This window comes from Xenopus laevis, chromosome 3L, assembly GCF_017654675.1.
Source record: "Xenopus laevis strain J_2021 chromosome 3L, Xenopus_laevis_v10.1, whole genome shotgun sequence".
Classification (NCBI taxonomy): Eukaryota; Metazoa; Chordata; class Amphibia; order Anura; family Pipidae; genus Xenopus; species Xenopus laevis.
The window spans coordinates 141,375,015-141,384,035 of NC_054375.1; positions in this window are offsets into that span (position 1 = coordinate 141,375,015).

Here is a 9,021-nt window from a genome sequence, read left to right on the forward strand (position 1 = left end):
GTGGTGAAATTTTAGACACTGGTGCTGTAGTAATGAGACCATCAACTAATTGTAGGTTTAATGCAGCAAAGAGATCCCTTCCATGTATAGCAGTTCCCTTATTCACAATGTAAAAGTCACATATTGCAGTATTTGATTCAAATTGTACAGTCACTGGCAAGCAACCAAGCACAGATCTTAGCAAAATGTCCTACTCTTTTGCAGTTGCGGCACTGTACAGCTTTTGCAGGACATGTAGCATAATTTGCAGTTATATTGAACCACAGCGGAAGCAGTATTTTTTATTTGTATTTGCTACACAGTTTTGCAGTGTAGGTGAATCCCTTTCCTTAGCACTGTTTTTTGCCTGTGACTGTGCATTATTAGGCCACATTGCTGGATTCACAGTCTGCACATTCCCAGCAGTTCTCTGAGAGTTTTAGCCTCTGTCATTGCTGTTTCAATTTGGCTAGCAACTGTTATAGCCTTTGCAAGGGTTAAATACTGATCTAGGAGCAGTCTCTCTCTAATGTGAGTTGAGTTTGTTTTTTCCACCATTTGGTCTCTTAGCATTTCATCTGTTAGATTCCCAAAGTCACAGGTAACAACTAGCTCACTCAAAGCTGCTACAAATTGTTCTCTGGATTCGCCATTGCGAATTTATATCTTTCAGCAACCACATTTACTCTTGGCATAAAAAAGTTCTTAATAGCAGTAAGTGCAGTTTCATAAGTTTCATCAGGTAATGGAAATGTATAAAATATACGCTGTCCCTCTGCTCGCAGGCAGTGAATAAGTAAAGCACGCTTTCTAGCAGCAGAAATCTCCCCTTGGTCAGCAGCAATAATGTAATTTTCAAACATATGGATCCAAGCAGTAAATGGTATGGTAGGCTCACCAGAGTTTGGGAGAAAAGCTGCAGGCTGCTGCAGAGGTAGAAGAGATCTCGTCGCCAATTTGTTATGTTTTGGTAACCGAGGATGCGTAGAGTATAACAGTGCTTTATTAGCAGGTTCATGCAGCCATTACACTTCAACATTAACTTCAACTCTAATACTTTTAAGCAGTATAGAAGGTACTATGTACACAGTATAACTCTTGTGCACAGTGACACCTACAGGCCCTTTGTATAAACACCACATAACCTGTACAGAGTGATACCATTAACCTATATCATCAAGTATTTCCCTCTCCTCAGAACAAAGCATTAGCCTGTGTTGGGTTTTGTATGGGTACAAAGGTATGGAATCTGTTATTTGGAATGTTTGAGAAGAAGATAAAGCTGTAGACACCAGCAAACAAAGGACTGTCCAGAAGATGAATCCCAGGAATGCACTGCAAGGCGTCACTAACTACTAACTATCCCAAGAGCCAGAGTGACTCAGATAGACTCACAGTAGAACAATAGAACTGCATTTAAAGGTTATAAAACATATATTAAAATGATTAAACACAATAGGGTTCAATTACCAAAGAGGAAAAGATGCACATACACAGATTGCTATGTTTGTCCACATTATCTGTAGGAACCTTACTTTAGAAATTCAGCTTTGCTCAGTCCTTGTTAAGTGACATACAGTTAATTAAGAATCTGCACTCTGAGCATCTATTTATGTATGAAGACTGATGTGTTTCTCCTCTTGGTGCACATACAGTCTACTCACCAGCTCATGGCTCTTGTGCTGTGCCCCTAAATCTGAAGCAGGAGGGCCATGCTGGTGGAACCTGGAAGGTATGTTCGGGCAGATCAGGGGCTATATTCAGGTCTGGACTGGAAGTGAAAATAGGCACTGGCATTCAAAGTCCAGACAGACCCCCACCAGCCCACTAAATTATGTCTATGGCATCTTACAGCAGCCCCTCTGGCATTTGCCGGAACCTCAAATTGCTAGTCGGAGCCTGGCTATATTATAAGGGAAGTAGGGTTGCTGTAGTAGGATCAAGCACAGCACTATACCTGTAAGAAGAATGAGGGTATTTGTTTCTAGTGGCTTAAGCTTCACATTAGACCAGCATGTTGTCCTCTCACTTAGGGTTGGGGCAGACGGGCAGATTAGGGGAGATTTAGTCACCTGGCGACAATCTCCCCAAACTGCCTCCCGTCTGCTTTCCACCTGCTTGAATGAAGACTCTCCTGCACTAATGCACTCGCGGCTCCAAATATGTGTGTCTCACACCACCATTAGATTATAATAAGGCCCTGATGGTGTAGGGAAGAACTGTCTCACACCTACTATGCCATGATTGTGAAATGTATTAGCCGCTGGGTGGTTTTTTTTGTGCTAGCAAATAATGGATTCAATAAACTCATAACATGTCCATTTTATTTTCTTCCATGGTTGCACTTCAAGTCCAACATATAGATCTTCTTCATGGTTAAACTGTGCATGGCTACATATGATTCATTCATGAACTTCAGAGACTGAAAAAAGATGCTTTCTCATGCTATTAGCTTTACTTAGTAGCAACAAGAATGCTGAACGTTCAGTATAAGGGCAGAAAATAACATGCAAGGAGCCCCATGATATACAAACAAGGTACCCAAAAACATATTGCATGGAAACATGCTGCATTATTTTCTACAAAAAAATATTTTTATTCTATATTAAACCTATGGATTTATATTCGTGGATGCAATAGAGTAAACAATTTTGTGTTTCTCTTTCCTTAAAGTTGTTTATAACATTTACAGTGTATAGAGATACTCAGCATTATTGTATAGAGCAGCCTGGTCATTATCAGTCTATAGAGATACTCAGCATCATTATACACAGCAGCCTGGTCATTATCAGTGTATAGAGATACTCAGCATCATTATACACAGCAGCCTGGTCATTATCAGTGTATAGAGATACTCAGCATCATTATACACAGCAGTCTGGTCATTATCAGTGTATAGAGATACTCAGCAACATTATACACAGCAGCCTGGTCATTATCAGTGTAAAGAGATACTCAGCATCATTATACACAGCAGCCTGGTCATTATCAGTGTATAGAGATACTCAGCATCATTATACACAGCAGCCTGGTCATTATCAGTGTATAGAGATACTCAGCATCATTATACACAGCAGCCTGATCATTATCAGTGTATAGAGATACTCAGCATCATTACACACAGCAGCCTGGTCATTATCAGTGTATAGAGATACTCAGCATTATTATACACAGCAGCCTGGTCATTATCAGTGTATAGAGATACTCAGCATTATTATACAGAGCAGCCTGGTCATTATCAGTGTATAGAGATACTCAGCATTATTATACACAGCAGCCTGGTCATTATCAGTGTATAGAGATACTCGGCATCATTATACAGAGCAGCCTGGTCATTATAAGTGTATAGAGATACTCAGCATCATTATACAGAGCAGCCTGGTCATTATCAGTGTATAGAGATACTCTGCATCATTATACAGAGCAGCCTGATCATTATCAGTGTATAGAGATACTCAGCATCATTATACACAGCAGCCTGGTCATTATCAGTGTATAGAGATACTCAGCATCATTATACAGAGCAGCCTGGTCATTATCAGTGTATAGAGATACTCAGCATCATTATACACAGCAGTCTGGTCATTATCAGTGTATAGAGATACTCAGCATCATTATACACAGCAGCCTGGTCATTATCAGTGTATAGAGATACTCAGCTTCATTATACACAGCAGCCTGGTCATTATCAGTGTATAGAGATACTCAGCATCATTATACACAGCAGCCTGGTCATTATCAGTGTATAGAGATACTCGGCATCATTATACAGAGCAGGCTGCCCCTTATCATTTTAGAGAAACATACAAAGCATTAGTAAATGGAAAATATGTACATTATCTGAGAGCAATGCATATAGTAGTAATAAACATATTAGTATATTTGGATCTTTATGGGAACTATTCTGAGATTACACTGCTGCACCTGAACTGTCAGTAATATGTACAAATAAAGCTTATTCTACTGTAGAGATTTGCCCTGTGTCTCACAGTGGCCTGAGGATGAGTAGTACTGCAGTGAGGAGGAGAGGAGGAAGAGCGGTGCAGCTAGCAGAGTTCTTTAGACCCGCGCTGTTTCCTTTGCCTGGTCCGTTACAGTCATCAGTGAAGCAGCATTCAACACTGGCCCCATTCCCGCTTTGCTGAGCTTGGTCACAGAAAGATTTGTAGGAGCAAGACTTGATGACACTGTCTGCATAGAGAGTGATGTACAAACATTTTATAAAGTCACATCATTACACATATTAAAGGATATAATTCATCATTATATTAACTTTTAGTGTGATGTAGACAGTGATATCCTGAGACAAATTACAATTGGTCTTCATTATTTAGTTTTTATAGTTTTTCAGTTATTTAATGTTTGCTTAACAGCGCTCCATGTTGGTATTTTTGCAAGCTATTTGGTTGCTAGGGTCTTATTTTCCTTAGCAACCTGGCAGTGGTGTGAATGAGAGACTGGAATACGAATAGGAGAGGCCCTATGAATGCGTATATAAGTAATAAAAAATAACAGTAACAATATAATTGTGATATCACACTTGTTAATATAGCAATTGTTTTTGGCCCCCATTTAAAAGCTGGAAAGAGGCAGAAGAGGATGGCAAATAACTCCAAGGGGCACATTTACTAAGGGTCGAATATCAAGGGTTAATTAACCCTCAAAGTAAAATCCTTCGACTTCGAATATCAAATTCGAAGGATTTACCGCAAATACTTCGATCGACCGAAGGAAAAATCGTTTGAACTATTCGAAGGATTTTCCTTCGATCAGAAAAAGCTTAGAAAACGTATGGGGAAGGTCCCCATAGGCTAACATTGTAGCTCGGTAGGTTTAAAGTGGCGAAGCAGGTAGTCTTTTTTTTTAAAGAGACTTAGTCATAGTCAAACGATTTTTAGTTCGAATCGTTCGAGTCAAAGTCGTAGTCGAAGGTCGTAGTAGCCTATTCGATGGTCGAAGTACCCCAAAAAACTGAGAAATTCGATGTTTTTTCATTTCGAATCCTTCACTTGAGCTTAGTAAATGTGCCCCCACAAGTATAAAAAAAAAATAATGACGACCAATTGCGAAGTTGCTAGGAATTGGTTTCCCCATAACATACAAAAAGTTACCTTAAAGTGAACCACCCTTTTAAAACTCGACTCGCAGTATTATGTGCAGTAACTGCAACTATGCAAATTCTCAATATCTCAATTCTCTGTTAATCCCTATTGATTTGGAGGATCTAAACAGCTCTAAATAGTGCTGATTTAGAGGAGACCTATAAATATTATTGCTGTTATTATTATTATTATTGATAACATTAGTTACAGGTCTAAGTGTGAGTGGCTGATGAAAGCCAAGGAATCTTTCATAAATGGCTGCTCTGGGTCCAGGGTATTACCATGGTTACTATTTACTTTTCTAAATGGTAATGTATCCCAGGGAGGCCATTTTGTTTCCTGCATGCAGCCATTTGCACTTACTTGGAGCAGTGATGGTGGAGCAGACGTCGGCGTACTGTGGGCAGACGTGAGAGCCCTGCTTGTAACATTCCTCCTCGTTGGAAGCCACGCAGCTGTAACATCGCAGGGCTTTACCTTTACAGAAGGAACATGATAAAACTATTTCAACCATGCAGCATTTTTCTTCATTTGAAACAGCGCACTGGTCATGTACTTATGCATGTATGTACATGTACACATTAGCAACAGTGCTCATAAAGCAAAATAGAACCCATAAAAAAAACACTTGGTGGCAAACTCCAGTCTGTGTATAAAAATATGGTTACATTATTAAATTAAAGAGACACTAAGTTCAAAAAAGTAAAGTTTGTATTTGTAGGAGACTGATAAATGTATCCCCATTTACTTAGCATTCCCCTAAGGATTGGGTACAAACAGGGTCGGACTGGGGGGCCCGGGGCCCACCGGGATTACTGTCCAGGGCCCCCTTCGCCCCCCCTGCCCCCCTACGATGATGCGCCGAGCATGCATGTGCGAAGGCGCTGCTTGGTGTGCATGTGTGTAGGCGCAGCTCAGCGAATCAGTGAATGGTGCTGTGCGCATGCATGCGCAGCCGGACTGGCCCGGCGGAGGCCCATTAAGGGTTGGGGCCCCAGAGCCGGGCCAACCCGGCCAGGCGCCCTAAGCAACCTGGCCGACCACGGCGCCGGCTGAGTGTGCGCTCGATAGCGCATGCGCAAAACTGCGCTCCAGTGCGCATGCGCGAAGCTGTGTTACACCGTGCATGCGCAAAGCTGTGTTCCACCACGCTTGTGCGAAGCTGCGTTCCAGCGTGCATGCGCAGAAACACATTTCTACGATGGGTAGAAGCGGCAGTCGGGTAGAGACGGTACCGGACATGGGGTAGGTGACTGAGCAGGTATGTGCCTGGCGCCCCTCCAGCTTTGCGCCCTAGGCACGTGCCTACTCTGCCTACCCCTTGTTCCGGCCCTGCGGGGCCCACCGGGTTATTTCCCGGTATCCTGCCGGGCCAGTCCGACACTGGATACAAAGGGGACCCTTAGTTGAAGGAAGGGATTAATTCTACATTTCCTGGCTTAAAGCCTGACCCCTCGCTTCCCTAAATCACATATGTGCTCAGGGTTAATTTTGTTAATCCCCTTATGTGAGCAGACAGGAAGGGTGAAGTGGAACCCAAACAAACTCAGGTCTAGTAAGGAAAAGGAAAAGACACCGTGTTTTTTGGGACTTAGAAAAACTTTTTTTGAAGCAATCCCTATCTACTCTATTGCACTCTATTAGCGCCTGGTCTGAGGTGGCGAAGGCAAGTCTGGCGCAAGAGGTAACGTTCAGGAAAATGCACAATGATGAAAATGCACAATAATGAAACCGGGAAAAAACCCGGTGGGCCCCGACCAGTCATGGGCCCCCGCCGGGCCAGACCAATCGTGGTATTTAAAAAAAAAAAAGCCAGAGCGCTGTGCCGTCTGCGCATGCGCGCCGGAGTGGAACAGAAGGAAGGCAGCGCACGGCACGGTGCGGAGCAGAAAGGGGGCGGGGGGCCCTGGACAGCAGTCCCGGTGGGCCCTGGGCCCCCCAGTCCGACACTGTCTGTGTGTTCCCTTAAAGATCACCTGACCAGATCTACCTCAGGTATAACTGTAGCAGGAAGAAGTGTGGGAGTAAAATTATTTTTGTTCATTGATTGGCTCCTGTGACCTAACATGTATGTGTGCCCTTGGCCTGTGTGCACTGTGAATCATATGACCCCAGGGAGGTGGCCCTTAGTACTTGAAGGAGAACTAAACCCTATTCGAAGCAACAGGCCCCCTTAAAGGAAAACTATACCCCCAAAATAAATACTAAAGCAGCAGATAGTTTACATCCTATTAAGTGGCATATTAAAGAATCTTACCAAACTAGTATATATATTTAAGTAAATATTGCCCTTTTACATCTCTTGCCTTTAGCCACCATTTTGTGATGGTCTGTGTGTTGCCTCAGAGATCACCTGACCAGAAATACTGCAGCTCTAACTGTACCAGGAAGAAGTGTGGAAGCAAAAGACAGAACTCTGTCTGTTAATTGACTCATGTGACCTAACAATTATGGTTTGTTTGTGAGCACAGTGAATCCTAAGATCCCAGGGGGGGGGGCCTTATTTTTTTAAATGCCAATTTTCTATTTATGATTACCCAATGGCACATACTACTAAAAAAATATATCGTTAAAAAAGTTGTTTATTTACATGAAGCAGGGTTTTACATATGAGCTGTTTTATGCAATGTATTTGTATAGAGACCTACATTGTTTGGGGGGGGGTATAGTTTTCCTCTAACTGCCTTGCTTCAGTCCCTCTCACCTCTCCCTCCCCATACACTGTATTAAATGAAATCTCCTATATGAAAAACGCAGCCTAAAAGACAGAGCAGCGCAGCAGAGTGCCATCTTTCATCTATTTGCATTCTCTTCGGGTCTATTTACATGGGGCTAATCAGGAATCAGCTTCAATTGTACATGCAGTTTTGAGTCAGGAAGGAATTTTTCCACCTCTGAGGCAAATTGGAGAGGCTTCAAATGGGGTTTTTTGCCTTCCTCTGGATCAACTGGCAGTTAGGCAGGTTACAAAAAACGAGTTAAAAGGTTGAACTTGATGGACATGTATCTTTTTTCAACCTAACTTAATATGTATTACTAATAATGTCCTAAATGTCTTTTCATTAAGCCAATGAACCAACAATTTGCTACTATGGTTATCATGGGGAATCCTACCCGGTTTTCCTTATTTGGAAAACCAGGCAGGAGGTTTTGGCCAGGGCAGCCATTCAAATTATCGGACAGGTGGCAACCCTAGGGCAGAATCACATGTAGCTTTGTTTAGGTGAGAGGGAATTAATTAAAGCAGGAGTTGCATATGCTGAGAGCTAAGTGAAAGATACTTATATTTTTCATAGGACCAATATTAATATGCAAACTGTTGGTTTATAACCACACACCTGCATTAAGGTTACAGAAACCATACTGGCCAATATATTAGGTATGATATACAATAGGATCTTCATATATATATATATATGAAAGACCAGGATGTTTAATAAATGAAAAAGTGTGTTATTGCATGTACAACCGACGTGACGTTTTGATCCCCCTCGAAACGTCATGTTGGTTGTACATGGAATAAAACACTATTTAATTTACTAAAAATCCTGTTGTTGGTGGTCTTTCTTATGCATATGCAACTTTTTTACTGTCACTATATGATATTTTTTTAAATTCTGCAGTACTGTTTGGAATAGCACTAGTGCATTAGCTATTTTTCTTACCTAGTAGTCTTTAACTGTAGGGGCTAATGCCCCACTATTTGGGAATAGGAGGCACACAGATTTTCGTGCAATAGCTTTGGATACAAAGGTCTTCAGAAAGTCAATCAAGAGTGTAGGGATAAATGGTACCAGTCAATAGATTGGTAGCAACAGAGACGTGACTTATCAAGCACAGCACAAGGGGCAAAAAATAATAGTACAAAGTAAAGGACAACAAGAGGCAATCAGGTTAGAAAGTGGGAAGAACATAGGAAGAGGAAGAAAATTAAGGGTGC